We start from the raw sequence: 16,004 nt of genomic DNA, 5'->3' as shown, positions 1-16,004 counted from the left end.
GTGCTTTGACAGATGTTTTTGAACATCTTGGTATTAAGGCCATAAATGCCTCTCCTTGGAACCAATTTCTGGCACTTTAAGGACTTGTTTGGCTGTCCTTCCATCTTTAAAATCTCTCAGATCTCATCTTCCACCCCTGTGTTTACTTGTGGGGCTTTTTTTTCCCTTTTGTATACATTCTTCCCAGTGCTGGAAGCAAAGGGAAATAGCTGCTTTTGTGTGGATCCCCTCAAGCACTGTGGGTGTACAGGAACATCAAAGGAGTTTGAGAAGAATAGGGCTTTCTCACATTGAGGAAAAGTGAGGATGTGGCTGACCCATATTTTGCCCTCTGCCCTTTTGAAATCCCTGTATAATCTTCATTCTTCTGTTTCTTACCTGTGAATTGGGAGCAATGTCATTATGTCACAATTCTGGGTGGTTGGATAGTAAAAAAAATCAAATTCAGGGTAAAAAGGACCCAAGCACCCAAAGTGAAGGATACTGGGGACAAAAAAACCCCAATCCTAACTGCACACTTAGTAATGGGTCATCAGCTTTAGGTTAGTCTTTCAAGAGGGAGAGGTTGGGGCTGAAATAGTGATATCTCAACATTAGGTTAATGATCAGTAGCAGTTCTGAAAGCAGATGTAAGGTTAGGAATTATTATGAAGGAGTAGGTACCAAGGTAGAAGTCATTATATAGCACTGTATAAATTCATGCCTCCCACATCTTGAACACTGTATTTCTGTCAGCCTTATATTTGAGTAACATTACTGGAAAAAATTCCAAAAGACATATTTTGACAACCCACTCTTAAGGAGAGGGATTTCTACACATATCAAGGACAATCAAATTATGGAAGACCCTCAGCACAGGGAGTGATCAAGCACTTTAGGATTTTTCAAGTTGGAAAAGCAATGGCTGGAGGACTGTGAAATGAGATTTTGGCAGAGAACAATTGTTCTATGATTCTTCCAGGGCTTCAAGTATTAGAGTGACTAAAAACTATCTCATGAAGGCTAAAGAAATTCAAGTATTTTTTTTACAAACTATATAGTTCAGCCATGGAAACTCTTGACATAGAATTGTTTTAAACACTGAAAGTTTACAAACATTCGAAAAATCCCTAACCAAACCCCCAAACAATCTACTGGAAAAATTCACCCTAGAGTTGTGAAAAGCTAACTGTTCAAACAAAGGCAACACTTCTTCATCTGGGGTCTCCTGAGTTTCAGGTGCTTTGTGCAGGGAGGGAGCGTTATTCCAGTCTGTATCTTCCAGTCTGTATCTCGTAGTTGAATTTCATGCGAACCCTTTATTTTATCCTTACTTGGGTCTGTAAAACAACTTTTTCTTCTCCCTTTCAACTTCGTGGAGAGATGGTTAAACTGGTCTTTTCCCTCTGTGAAGGTCTGTGGGAAGACTGTCTCACAGAGGAAGACTGTGACCTCCTGTTTGCAGGGTGGATGGCAATTTCTTTGCTTTGTGAAGAACCTTTTCTCTTTAAACCTTGTCCTACAGTTCATAACATGTGAAACTGATCTTCTCTGAAGGAGTTGTTTTGGGGTTTTTTTTTCATGTGGTTCTTGCGTCTTTGAAAGAAAAGTTGAGAAGAAAAATACAAGAGATCACAAACCACTTATTTCTCACAGTGTGATTCAACAGGAAACAGGAAGGCAAGAAATGAAAGTAAAATAGCAATCTGTGGAGAAGGGGCTGAGGACAGGAGGCAGAAAAGAAGCCTCCTATCTTGCAGGGAGGCCAGAATCACTTGCTTGTTTAATGATTTTATTATAACCTTAAAAGGCGAACTGTGATGTTAGGAGTAACAACTCCAAGGGCTCTTTTGAAGCTAAACAAACCCAGCCCATCTCATGGAACTTGGCACCAAATGGAGGCTCTTTGGGACACAGGGAATTACAGATCATTCACTGGCAGCAGTGGCCAGTCTTCACCTAGTAGATTATTGCTTTATTTCCTCTTCTCTCTCAGATGAGTTTTGCTAGGGACTTCCTAGTCGAAATGTGGTATAATCAGGTTTCCTTCAGGCTAAACAACCCCAGCTCCCTCAGCTGCTCCTCATAACACTTGTGCTCCAGACCCTTCACCAGCTTTCTTGCCCTTCTTTGGACAAACTCCAGCTCCCTGCAACACTATTTGACCCTGATGTTTTAGGGTCTACACAAGGTACTCCTGTGGGTCCCCTGGGAGTTCTGAAGTTGTACCGCTATCTGCACCTTACCTTTCCTTTCTTATCCTTTCAGGAAGGATGCCGGTCCTCACAGTTGTGGTGTCTCAAACCTCTGCAAGATTTCTGATCTGCTTCAGTGCTGTGTGATTTAAATGAATCTGTGTTACTCTGAATTAAAACAAATTGGGAGCGCTTGCCTGAGCCACCAGGTGTGTCAGCTGTGATGTGTTATGGCCAGTAAGCGAGGTGAGATCTTAAACTGCACTGGTGAGGTCTGCCAGAGAACATTTGCTCAGCCATTTTTCCCACATACATGTGCCATCCGTTGTATGGCAGACCTCTCAGCTGATGCTGGAACAGGCTTCAGCTTTCACAGCTTTAATACTATACACTCCGCCATATATCTCCCATGACAGCCTTTGTGGGAGCCTCTAGCTAAGCCTTTTTGAACCTTCTTGTGCTCCATCTATGGGAAAATTCATATTTGTCCTACATATTTGTCCTACTTCCTATTTGGAAGCAGGCTCTGGGGAGAAACAGTCAGGGAGCTGCTTAGCAGCACAGCAAGTTTTGAGAAATGGCATCCTGTGTAGTAGCTCAAAGAAGGGGAGCTGACAAACCACAAACCTGAAATTCATTAATGATTCTAAATGCATCCCAAAAGCCATGGAAGTTCAGACCTGAGTTCTTTCAAAGTGAGAGTACTGGGGCTGTGGTCCAGTCATGCGGTGCCAGAGCTCTCCTGCAATGTTTTTGCCTGGAGAACTAGCAGCAAAGCAGCATACAGCTTGGTCCAGGGTAGCTCTTCCTTCTTCAGGTCAGAGCAGTGGGGAAGGCCGAACTTCTTGGGTCTGTTCATCTCTCATTCAAAACTGCAAATTTCAGGGAGCAGTGGTGGGTGACAGGCAAGGAAGTGCTAGCAGGTGGCTTCTTGGCTGTAAAAGCAAAACTGGGTTTTGCTGCTCCCTAGAAAGAGGGGTGTTGGCAGGACTGACCTACAACAATACCTACAAGGCATTGTTCTCTGAAAGAACTCAAAGCCCTGTCTTGCTTGAGGAGAGCTGACTCATTTTACATCTGCAGCCTGTGCTTGAGCTAAAGGCCCATGAAAGGCAGAAGGGATTCCTTCTGTAGCTTCCCTTGGTACTTTTTCACTTTAAAAAACACAAACACACAGGGATTACTGTGTCATTTGAAGTCATCTGCTGAAATCAGATGTTAAAATCTGAAGTTTAGTGATGAGAACAAAAGATGGGGATTGAGGTTCCATATGTTTTCCTTGAATTACTGGGGTTCAGTTACTCTTCAGACCTAAGAGAAGGCTTACACAACTTGTCCATGTTGTCAGGCGTGCATGTTATTTCTTCAAGTATTGTATGTTCAGTGTCTGTGATATTTATATTCTTCTTCCAGCACTGGAGCTTTTCTTTTTTATTTTTTTTTTTCACACCATTATCTTTGTACCTCCCTAAGTTATAGTACATATTGTTTAAAAAGTGACTGAGACAGTGAAGATAAGCAGCTGAGTATTATTCTCTACGACATACAGCTTTCAGAAGCCATACACCCACAAACACCCACCAAGCTGTCTCCATCCTCCTCTGTGAAAGAAAGAAATTGCTGCTGGGAAATGATGAGAAGAGATCCTTGCAAAGAGGTGAGGCTGAGTAAAATGCAGCAGGACATGGGAGTGTGCTCATGGCTTCTCATTAGTGGAGAAATCTGTGCAGCACATCACAGCACACAGAAGCTCGTGTGACAGCTCCTGCACCTCGATTCTGTAATACGGTCAAGCTGGGAGGACACAAAAGCAAGAATTTTTTCTTTATTCTCCTAATATTTTTTTCAGCAGGTTTTGACTTACACAGTCTCTCACAATATACTGACAACTGCTTTCAAAGATGAAATTTTAAGTGAAATCAAATTGCTTTGTGAGAGAAGGTTTTGTGGCTGCATTTTCATGTCAGAATTTTAAAAATCTGAAGCCAAAAAGCATTTCTTTCTAAGTTATCTATTTTAATGTAAAAAAAACTCCACCCACTAACAAACCTGACCATTGTCTCTATTTTCTACAGAAAGTAGTGAGTATTTACTTTGATTGAGCCTTGTGGTTTGTTTTTGTTTGATTTTTTTTTTTCCCTGGGGTTCAGCAGTGATTTATTCAGTTACACGAAAGTATAAAGCTGTTGTTATTTACAGAAAAGTGGAACAAATATTTATAGTAGAATCATAGATTTCTGGTTTTGGAAATGTGTCCAGTAAACTCTGTAAAGCATTGATACATACATAAAGCAAGAAAATTATACAGGCTTTTACAGACTGTATGGAACAGATGCTAAATAGGCTTGTAAAGGATTTTGCACAGTATATATTTTACCTTAGAAAATGCATAAATAAAAATGCAGTAAAAAAACCTCAGAAGAATAAAGTATTTATATCTTGTCTACTCTGTTACCATGGTCCTTTATGAGAAAAACTCATGTATTTATCAGAGATTAAAATTTGCAATGACTTCCTTGGTGCAAAGGACCAGTAGTACTATTCTTTAAAAGAGTTGTTATTTTCCCAATGAAATCTATAGGAATTTTACCTTTGCAAGACATGTAAACCACTAATTAGTTACACTCGTGTCTGAATAAGCTGTGTATCATGGCTACCGAAATGAGAGAAATGTAGGCTGAAGTGAGCTGCACTATCTTTCTCTTAAAATTAGTAAGATTGACCTCAACTGGTAGAGTTGCCCCTGTATTGCATGTTTTAAAAAGTGGAACTTTTTTACCTCAACTGTGCATTTTTTCAGGAGTAGAAACGTAAGGGTTTTTTGTATTTGTAAATATTGATTTACAGATAGGCTCTCTAATGCTATTTTCCCACAAAGTACAGGTATTGTCAAATGTAAAGGTGCAGAAGTCTTGGTCTAATAAGAAACCTCATCAAAATTAGGCTCTCAGTTGGTCTTGGTTTATTGTATTTGACTTGATTGTAGGTATCCTTTCTATGAAACAGAGTTTTGAAAGGTCTCAGCCCACTGATGTCAAGGAATTGGTTGCCACTGACTTTATTCTGACGGGTAAAGGATGCCCCTGTGGTCCAAAGGGCTTCAGCCTGGAAATTACTACTCAGTCAGACTCTTGCCTGGAGAAATGCACTAATCAAAAAGTACTTGGAGCTCTGTCTCACTAATGCCTCTCTCTGAGTACCAAGTCAGAAAACACTACCAATTTCCGTCATTAAAACTTGCCTCAGATCAGGAGGTGACAGCTTTGCTGTCAGAGAGCCAAGAAACATTGATGCCATAGACATTCATCTTCCTACAAATGGAAGAAATTACAGTGGAGTCATGTTTTCCCATTTATAGGGGGGTATCAAGGTTTACAGAGCACACCAGAGAGTAAATGTGATGTATCAGACTTACAGAGTTGAAGGTTAGTCAAGGCTAGTGAGACATGACTTGGGTGGGAACAAAGGAGCAAGCAGCAGAAAAAGAACCCTAACATCATGCCTTGTAAACAGATTACCAGTGGCCTTTGAGTGTGTGTGTCTCAGGGACCATCAAATGGGATTCCAGGCTCATATAATTAAAAACAAACATGAAAAGCAAACCCTTATGATATTTTCATGCTGTAACTTAAATATTTTCCTCCGCCCTGTTTTATATTTTCATTCGAAGCATGAAATTGTAATCTGTTTTCTAACACCCTTCTGCAAGAAAAAAAAAAAACAACCAAACAAAAAACACAGCAAAATAAGAAACCTAAACCAAAAATCTCCCAACCCCCACCAAAAAATAACTGTCTCCCAAAAAAAATATATTTCACTCTGTTTTCTCTTGAGGCTACTGTTTAGATTGGACTGGATTCCGTGCCCTGTTTTTAACATAGAAATGTCCTGCCATTCTTTTTGATAGTTTTGGATCAGGCTCCCAGATGAAGATTTTCACATTGTTTTCACTGCTGGAATTCAACCATTACACATTCAGAAATACCACTGAGCTATTAGCTGTGAGACTGGGATCCCTGATCTATGGGCTGCACAGTTGTGGGGATAATTTAGCCAGCTGAGGTCTCTGTCTGAGGAAAAAAGGAAATCAGAGATTTGGCAGGGGACCTGCGAGATCCAGAAAAAGTGGGGGTTGGAAATGCTCAAAGAAATAAATATTCAGATGTTTCCTATCTCACTTCTCCCTGACATATATATTTTGCCGAAGCCTGCGTTGAACTATGTTGTTTTGAATAAGACTTTTGAAATATTTGAAAAGAAGAAAATTTCAAGGATATTTCCAAATGGGTAAGCATTTCAAAAGGAAAAATTTAGATGCTTCGTCACAGTTTCTGAGACAGATTCAGAGCAAGCAGTCTAGTTCAGGATAAGGATTTGTGACATGCTTGCTGATACTGTGAAATCTGCAGTTGTGGTTGAAAAAAATCCTTTTCTTGGCCTGTCTGGAAAGAGAAGCACTCTGATTTCTTGTCACTACTCATAGGAACATTTTATTTTGTGCACAGTGTGATGTCTGTTAATGATATAGACACAGAGCTCTCAGTGGGCTCATTCTTCATAGAGTATTTCTGTTACTTCTACACAGAGCTAGATTTAAACACGAGCATCCCAAAATCTTATCAAATTTGTGGGTCAATGCCAGAGTAATTTATTATTAGTTAACAATTAATGCTGGGCACTTTCCTGCCAGAAGCAATTGGAACCATACACTGGTGCAAGTGTAGTCTCACTGTGTCCCAAATTGGGACGTGGCCAGTCATAGCAGCACATTTTTCAGTCCCCATTAATGCACAAAATCAATAAAAATCAAGCTTCTGTTAATACATGTATACCCTTTAGGCATGAGATATGAATGTGTTTGAGGAGTGTGGGTGTAGGGATACATCTTCTGCAAAAAAGTACTTTTGTTAATTTTTTATTATTTGTTTAATTACGTGCTTGACTTAATCTTCAGTTTTGAAAATCAGCCATGGATGTGATCAGTAAGTACATCAAGGTCTTGTCATTACTCAAGTTTCAAAGTTTTTTTTGGTTTATTGTCAGAAACAGCTAGAAAATAAAGTATTTGACAACTTTCCAGTGTGCTGCTATGATGGTGCACCTGCTGCAAGTAAACAAAGATTAGAAATGTGGTTTTAACGACAGAATAGGTGCACAAAATTGAGGAATTAATTTTTATTGGACTTATAAGTTATGGAGGTGTCCTGGTTTCAGCTGGGATAGAGTTAATTTCTTCTCAGGAGCACTTGCAGTGCCGTGTTTTGGATTCAGAATGAGAATGGTGTTGGTGCTATGGGTTTTTACTAAAGTGTGTTTATCATAAGTCAAGTTGTTTTTTTTTTTATTTGTCTCATGCTCTGCCAGTGAGGAGGTTTGCAAAAGAAAATGGGAGGGGTCATGTCCAGGACAGATAACCTGAACTGGGCAAAGGGATGTTCCACACCATAGAATGTCATGCTCAGTACATAAAATGGGGCAGTTACCGGGAAATGTGGCTAATCTGGGTTGGATAAGGGGGATCTGTCATTGGTCACTGGGTGGTGAGAAATTGTGTTGTGAATCACTTAGGATTTTTTTCACTTTTTATTATCATTATTTACCATTATTATTGCATTTTCAACCATTAAACTGTTCTTATCTTGACCTACAAATTTTACAAGTTTTGATCCTCCTTCCCGTTCCACCAGAGTGGGGGTGAAGGAAAGGAAGGCTGAGCGAGCGGCTGTGTGGTGTTTTATCTCCAGCTAGGCTTAAAACCACAGCAGGGGGTATTCCTTGAGGATGGCAATTATTTTTAGCTGAAGAATTTGGACTAGATTGGTTTATTTACAGGGTTTTCTACTAAGGAAATTTAATGAGTTTAGGCCTAATATCTACCTTAGGCTTTGGCCCTTGAGTAAATTCGGCCCAAATTCTTGGCTCTGCCCCAGTCTGGGAGGAAGCCTCTCGGTCACAGTGGCTCACGGGATCAAGACTGCTGGTATGAGTTTCAATTTGCTCTGTTCCATACAGGTACTAAACTATCCCCTGTTAAAATGATTATGTTTTTAGCAAATTATTCAGCATGCTGAAAGGTTACCCAATGTAGCTACTTATTAGTCACTTCTCAAATCATTAACAAGCTATTTATGACACCTTCATGTGCAGGTACAAAGCCTTCTGGAGGATTCCTTCGATTTAATTTCTCTAGCTTAAAGCCGAATGGAGAGAACAAAGGCAGAGCTCACAGTCATTAATTAAGAGGATGAAGGAAGGCAGAGGGGATGCTGACAGGAGGTGACAGGCTCATTGAAAAGAAAAAGTTACATCCTGAGAATGGGGAGATATTATAGACAATTCTTTGAGGCTTGCTGAAGTGCAAAACTAATCCGTGAGTATCTCGCTACCTCTTTTTGTTAAAAACTGCTTTGTCCTTAACTATTTACTTAATACTGAACAAAAGCAGCTTATAACTTCACATCTGAAATAATACCAAGTGCAAATTCTGTTTTTCTTTGCCAAAGGACTTTGGTAGGACATGTAGTCCCTTGATTACTAAATGCGTCATGAGTAGCTGTCACAGGAGCCAGGCTATGAATAGGATTTCCCAGGTCCTACATGCATGCTGCCCGAGGTTGACATACCACAGATGTCAAAGTCTCAGCAAAGCTTGCTGTCCAGGTGGCCTGAGTGTTCTGGCCAACTCCTCTAGCAAAGAGATTTCACTGGAGCCGTGTTGGCAATGAGAGAGCTTTGCTTTGTGGGACAAAGATGGGCTTTTCTGTCAGTGCCCAGGGCCTCTCTGGCCTCAAGGGCAGAAAGATGGAGGAAATTTCTGGGGTATTAGCAAAACCAGGCAATACATTTTAAACAATCCCCAATCCCCTAAAAAATAGAGAGTCACTGATAATCACTTTGCCATAAACTGATTGTCAGATTTTCTGCTGCCCTCATCTGCTCTTTGTTTTCTCTGTGGTTACTCAGCCTTTTCATTTCCTGGTTTTCCATCCTTCTTTTTTCTTCTCCCTTACTCCCCTGTGTTTTTAAATATTAAGATGCTGGGCTTTGTGCAGCCGTGATATTCACCAAAATAATTTTCTCACCTTTAGACAAGGGAGCAATTCCCATCGCGGAGCCTCATTTCTTCAGGGAATCACCAGGGACTTTGCAGTCACAGTGAAAATGCAAATTCTTCAATTTCATTTCTCCCTTGCTGTCTTTGCTGCCTCATACCTGTGGCTGTGATGAGTTTGGTGTCAACACCAACAGAAATTCCTTGAAGGACCCAGTTCCTCCTTGGGAGACTGAAAACACCAGCACCCCAAGCAGGGGTACTGCGTCTCCAGCACTGCCTTGGATGGGCTGGCAGAGACCCTGTGTGATGTGGCTGCCCTGCATCCTGGTGTGGGGGCTCCGTGGTCAGCACCACCAGGCACAGGTGAGTCCCACCAGGTGTGGGCTGTCAGAAGTGGGGACCCTTGCTGTGTGCTGGGCAGTCCATGGCACAGCAGGCTGCATTCCCAGCTGTGGTTTGGGCTCCTTAGCTGTGACTTTATTATAGTAATAACCATAGGATTGACTTGGTTGTTCTTGGTAAATTCCTGTAATGTTTCTAATTGGTTTATGATCCTGGGGAGAAAGAAGTGAACTGTTGAAGTAATAAAGCTTAAGCACTGCTGAAGTGCTGTTTTGTTGCTCTTGAATTGAATGGCAGCCCTAGCTGAACAGGAAGGCTCATTTGTAAAGCTACCTTTTTGCCAGTTTCTAAAAATTTTTGTTAACAGAACAACAGTTTCATTAGCAGTCTGATTAGCTGCGAATTTCTATACTGTCTGTGTGAAGGACAAGCTCTTAACACAAAAGGAACAATCTAGGGGAAGAAACTTATTGCAGCTTGCAGAACTGACTGCTAAATGTTCTTACTCTGTCCTATTGTGTTTGCTCTTGTACAGAGGTCCTGGTCCTCATCACACAGGGGACAGGAGACAGGGCAAATTTTACAAGCAGCTGAGCAAGGACCTGGAGAGCTCTGTGAAAGACACCTGCTTCTGAGTATTCCCAGTCTGAGGAGGTAAATGCAACAGGGAAAATAGGGAATGAGGTACTCTGAAAGGTCCTCATAGAAGAAGTGAAGGCAGATGGGAAGTGGCCTGGAAGGGGAAGCCAAATTTGGTCATCTAGTGCTTGCTAAGGAGCCAGAATTCAACTTGTATTTTTTGCCTTTCTGGGAAAAGCATTCAGTCTCCAGCAAAAGAAGCCTCAAGTCTGTCAGCTTAGAACCACCCGTGCTGGAACGAGGTACAATGCAAGAAAATGGCTGAGCTGGTTTTTCTCTTGTGTATTCAAGTGATGAGCACTGATGAGCAGATTGGGGTGCTGCAGGACAAGTTGCACCCTCTGAGAACAGTGGCTATAACCCCTGGCTGGAGCATCCCAGGGTATCCAGGCCATGTATCCACTTCCAAGCTGTAGACAGTACAGGTAGCTCTGGGTCTGGCGCTACCAATCACCCTAACTCTTGTATTTGACAAATAAAATGGGAGTGTTGTGGATAGTAAGAAGTTGGCAATATGACAAAGATAATTTTTATCTTTTCTTTTCTCATCTGTGGGTGTAGAAGCACTTAGAATACAAGGACTGTCCCAAAAGGTGTGACTTAATGTTCATTGAATTCAGTGCGATTTTTTTTTTGTTCAACACAAAGGTTTTCTTACAGCTTTTGAGAAATCAAAAGGATGTTTTCAATTTTTTTTTCTTGTAATTGCAATGGATGCCTTATTTTCATGTTATGAAACTTCCTTTTTGAAAGTACTTTGATTTTTTTCTCAGAAAAATCAACTTTGAAAAGTTATTAATTGCAAATTAGTTTTTTATTTTTTAAAACTGAAATTAGACAAAAAGTTTGCCCAGAGGCTATATTTGACTTATTTCAATTTTTCACAGTAAAATAACGTCCTCTAAAATGACACCACTTGTTTCTGGTACAAAATGAGGGTCAGATTCTCCATCCACCTATGTCTGTGGTGTCTTGGCATCAAAGTCAATGTTCTTCCTGCTCAGTACCTGTTATTTTCATTATCTATCCATTCTTTTTTTTAATACAATAGCTGACTTTTCTGGTGTGTGATTAATGTCCTCAAACAGGTGCAGATATCATCTGACATGTATGGGCTAGAGGTACTACATGAATTATGCAGGCAGCTGCAGGAAGTTGGCATTTAAATACAATTCCCTTTATAAAACTGATCTCTCATTTTTTCCCCTAATCACTCATTTATACTCAACTTATTTTTTTTCACTCTGATCCTTCTTTTCTAATTAACTCTTTCATCCTCCCCTGAGAAATTTTGCAGCCTGAATAGAAGCAGATCTGCTGAGAAAGCCTCTCTACTACCATCATTAGTAGCAGCTCCAATTTGTTTCAACGTACCACGAATGGTACATTTTGTAGGCCATAATTTTAGAAGAAATCATAAATATGGAAAGATACCATTCCAGGAAGGTTTTAACTGCCAATTTACAGAGTCTTCAGCTTTTGAGCTGTGCAAAATACAGGTATATACTACACTACACTCTGCCCCAGAGAGCTTGCAGTCTTATGAGCAGGTGGGTGTGACAGGATTTTTGCCCACAGCTGAAGTAGCTGTTTGTATCCAGGGGCAAGTGGAAGTACCTTGTTTTTTAGCTACTGATCCTAGTACCCCCATATTAATTAAGCTGTGCACTGTGAGTACAAGGGCTGTCATTTGTGGGATAAACCCAAAGTGATCTCTATCCTCACTGTGTAATTATGTTTTACTTACAAGGTAATCACCTAATTATTCTTCTCCATATTTGTAATTAAACAGTAATATAACCAAAGGTTTTTCTGCAGAATTTATAACAATTGTAGAGTAAGTATACTTAGCTATTAGCAGCACATCCCTTAGTTTGTCAAAAAGGTAATATATACAATGTTGTTACTACCTTCAGCTTCATGTATATCACCTTTAATTACATGATGAAAAGCAAAACTTTACAATAGAACAAGTTTGTAGTTATGTAAATCTAACTGGAAAATATGATTGTGTATCTATTAATATCCATAACAAAGCTTTACTTTCAGCAGATATAAATTCTGGCATATCTCTAGTGACTGCTCTGGAGTGTGGGTGTAAAGTAATAAGCTCCTTTGCACTAAGTGATAATCACTATGAGGTCCTGCCCTAAATTGCCTCTCAGCACTAGCAGATTATGAAATGTTTAATAAATGCATATAATGGGAGGAGAACTAGACCCCGGGGTTTAAATGAGACATGCTTATAGCAAAGGAATAGTTATGTTATGTTTAAAGCAGATTAAAATACATCTTAATGATTTCATTCTTCTTGTAGCCTTCTCTGTGTAAAGTTTTAAGTAGAGTGTGCACTGCAAACCTTTGGGTGCACAGAAGTAACCTGCTGGTCCTGATGCTGTGCCACCTTCTGTACAAGTGACTTTCCATTTTACTTTTTCCAGAGTCTGTTGTTCTTCCACCTTCTTCTGTTTTGGAGGTGCAGAAAGAGGTGAGGATCTGCTCTGGCGCTGGCATTTCAACTCTCTATTTCTTGGCTCTAAATAGGGAATACTGCCTACAGACCTCAGGCCTTTTTTTTTTTTTATTACTTTTATTTTTAAGAAAAATTGTGGTCATTTGTGAGGCTCCTAAGTACTATGATAATGGAGGCTGTAGTACTTCATTTAAGTGAAAGATGAGGAGACACATCTGTAGGAAAGTTTCTTGTATCATATGGAAGCTCTGATTAGAAGTTTCGGATGAAGGAATGCATTTCACCCTAATGGTATTCTGACCCTGCTAATATTAGCGATGTATGTTATTTAATAGCCCTACACAAGATCATTGGGTATCATTAAAGTGGGCAGACTTTAGTAAGTAAGTAAGTCAAGATTCTGTTTCCAAAGGGCAAATCTAGCTGAGTAATCATTGCTGTTCCATGCTCTTAGAAATTAAAGTTTGGAAAGCTTTCTCCTTTCTGATACCTGAGGGACACACTTGCGTGTGTTTTCCCTAGACTCCCATTTCCCTTTCTCTGCTGACCGGCTCTGGCTGTTCCTGGCTCAGTTTCATCTAGTTTATATCCTCATTGTAGTGACATGCTTCTTTCCTGCTTAACATGTATGTCACATACAAATTATGCAAATTATGGTGCTTCAGCAAGGTCTGAGCTTGTAGAGAAATCAGGATGTCTGTGAGTGTTTGAGCATGGGAATGTGCCAATGTATTTTATGTGCATGTGTAAGAGATGCAAAAAGAATTGCAGCTTGTTAATGAAATTATGCTTCAAGTGTGCTTTCACTTTTTTAAGTCCAGATTTTAAAAGTGCCCAAGATGTTAGGTGGTTAAGTTTTAGTTACCTAATGTGTATTTAGTCCGTGCTTTGATACAAGATCCCTTCACAAAAACTCTGAAAAAAGTCAGTGCTGAACTACCAGTCTATTGATTATGGTTAATTTTTAACAATGACACATGTTATGCCATTTGGAGAGGCAGGATGCCCTAGGTTCTCATGGAAACAATAGTGCTTAACTTTAGTTTGCTTGGGAATAATTATGTCAGTGTTGGACACATGTTTTCATTTCTCCCTTCAGAGGAGTGTTGGATGATCGTCAGATGCCAGTATCTGTCAGTAAGCCCCTTCCTTTTGAAAACCACACAGTTAGTTTCCAAAGGTTTCTTTCCCTGACATGGCATAAATGTGATTAAATATATAATATATTTAAGTTACAGAATCCCTGAGCTTTTAATCTTGGTAAACCTGAGAAGTTAAACACCTCCTATGGCTTTCAGAGCTTTATTCCATCCAGAAGAAACCATCTGCTTTCCACAAAATATCACTCTGTTTCCTTGATCTCTTCAAATTAATCCTGCTGTGATTAACTTCAATCCAATTAAAAAGAACATGTAGGCAGCTGCACAGGTCTGATTACATGTGGACATGATAGTAGGGCTCCTCATGGGGGAACCAGATTAAGGGCCAATATGTTATGCTAGACGAGGCTGGTAGCAACACTTCAAACTCTGGTATCCTGGTATGACATGCAGTGTATAATAGTACCATACTTGCAAGCTATAAAACTCCTTGCAGTGGAGGAATTTAGAGGTTTTCATGTGAACATATATTATTTCACATCCCTCTAAAGATGCTATGAGTCTGAGCATTTATGTCTATAGCAAGATCTTGAAATAGAGCTTTATTGAGTGCAGAGGACTAAGGCATGATGAAGGGGAAAGGAATTCTGCACTTCATTTCCATGAGCCTGTGGCAAATAGTGTCTTCCTTGTTTATTCTCACTGAAAATGCCAAAACCAGAGGGATTTAGGGGCCTAATGTTTGTTGGAGCTTTTTTTTGTTTTCACAGAAAAGCATGCAGAGAAGGGGCAGAATTTTAGGTACAAGTTCAGAGGAATGATCCTGTACCTCAGCCCCCAGACTCATGATTCTCACAAGTTGCCTCAGGGTCTTGCTGTGGGAAACAAGGCATGGAGTTTGCCACAAAAATCTGTGTGAAGCCTGCGTGTTCCTCTGCTCTGCACTTAGCAGGCTCCCAGCATTGCAAAGCCTTGTTCCACATCACAGAGGAATTACCATCAGCTTGTGTGCGTAATTTAATGAGAAGCACTTCAAAAACGTTTATTGTTATGAATCATATTGCCATGAATAGCCCTGCAGTTGGTGGAGGGCCAGAGCTGGAAATGGCTCAATGCCCAGCGCATCTGCTTTCAGATACCTAAGTGGGGAGTTTTGGTGGCTGGGATTTGATTGTTCCCAGGTGGGACTGCTGGAGACTATCCTCCCTTGAAAAAGAAACAAGAGCAAGCCCCGTTTTGGATTTTTTTTTTAGCATGTGTAAAGAGAAAAGGAGAGAAAATTTCACTCTCAGTTTGATCTTTGAGTCGTCTTTGAAAGACCTGGCCATGGTGTGCCCAAACCTGAAAGCTACCCCAGAAACACAATTATAAGACAATAGGAAGAGCAGAGCACTCATGAGTAATGAGTTCAGCATTACAAATTAAGGCTGAAAGCTTTTATGATTCAATTGGTAGCATTGGTAGCTTTACTGTGATTGAAATAGATTTGGGGGGTTTTTTATTAGAGCTGTTTGTATATATATCCATAGCTTGTCATTAGTGGTTAAACACTGATTTGTAGCAGCACAAAATTATTCCATTGAATGGCACTGCAGCTCCTATTTTTTTCAACATCTCTCTTCTTTCTTTCACTCCCTCTCCCTTTTTTTAACTAAAAAACAACAAAAAAAAACCAAAAAAAAAAACCCACCAAAAAAAAACCCAAAAAAAACCCCCAAAAAACCCCAAAAAAAGGCAGAGAAGACCATTACCACTCTGATTTATGTAAATACAGCCCTAATTCAGGCTGGTGTGCCAGCAGTCACATAAAAATGATTCAGTGCCACGATGTTGGTATCTTTAATAGCTTCTGAGATGGACAGAATCCTCGTCCTAGTAAGGCCACCTCTGAAGGACTGGAAACGTGCAGATTTTTCATCTCAGTTGCACTGAGAACTAGAATGATGAATCAGTGACTGCTGAAGCATCTAATTCAATTAAAGCTCTTCATCAAAGGACTGTGGTTGTCAGCATTAGAAACAAGGTAAGGATCCTGTTGACCTGAGTATTTAAGATGATCTTCTGAGATTTTGAGAACAGATGGCAAATATCCATCTAGTACTGATCCAGCCTTATGCCAGGGAGAAAATACAGAGCTAACTAGTTGCTATCTGATTAAATCTGAAGATTAGCAAGAAATCTAGAATGTGCTATTTATTAGTCAACCACATTTTTGTGAATTT

General features: G+C 40.1%; 1 long non-coding RNA gene across 1 annotated transcript in view; it reads left to right on the top strand.

Annotated features, from left to right (window-relative positions):
• LOC116444339 overlaps nt 1-16,004 on the top strand; it is a 399,973-nt gene that overhangs the window by 214,439 nt on the left and 169,530 nt on the right. Inside the window, exons 9-12 of the long non-coding RNA XR_004240279.1 lie at nt 2,248-3,831; nt 8,322-8,544; nt 9,263-9,591; nt 10,106-10,224. This is a non-coding gene — a long non-coding RNA (uncharacterized LOC116444339). The remainder of the gene's footprint in view (nt 1-2,247; nt 3,832-8,321; nt 8,545-9,262; nt 9,592-10,105; nt 10,225-16,004) is intronic.

The sequence above is a fragment of the Corvus moneduloides genome, chromosome 5 (assembly GCF_009650955.1).
Source record: "Corvus moneduloides isolate bCorMon1 chromosome 5, bCorMon1.pri, whole genome shotgun sequence".
Classification (NCBI taxonomy): Eukaryota; Metazoa; Chordata; class Aves; order Passeriformes; family Corvidae; genus Corvus; species Corvus moneduloides.
This window is presented reverse-complemented; position numbering and strand designations above follow the sequence as displayed.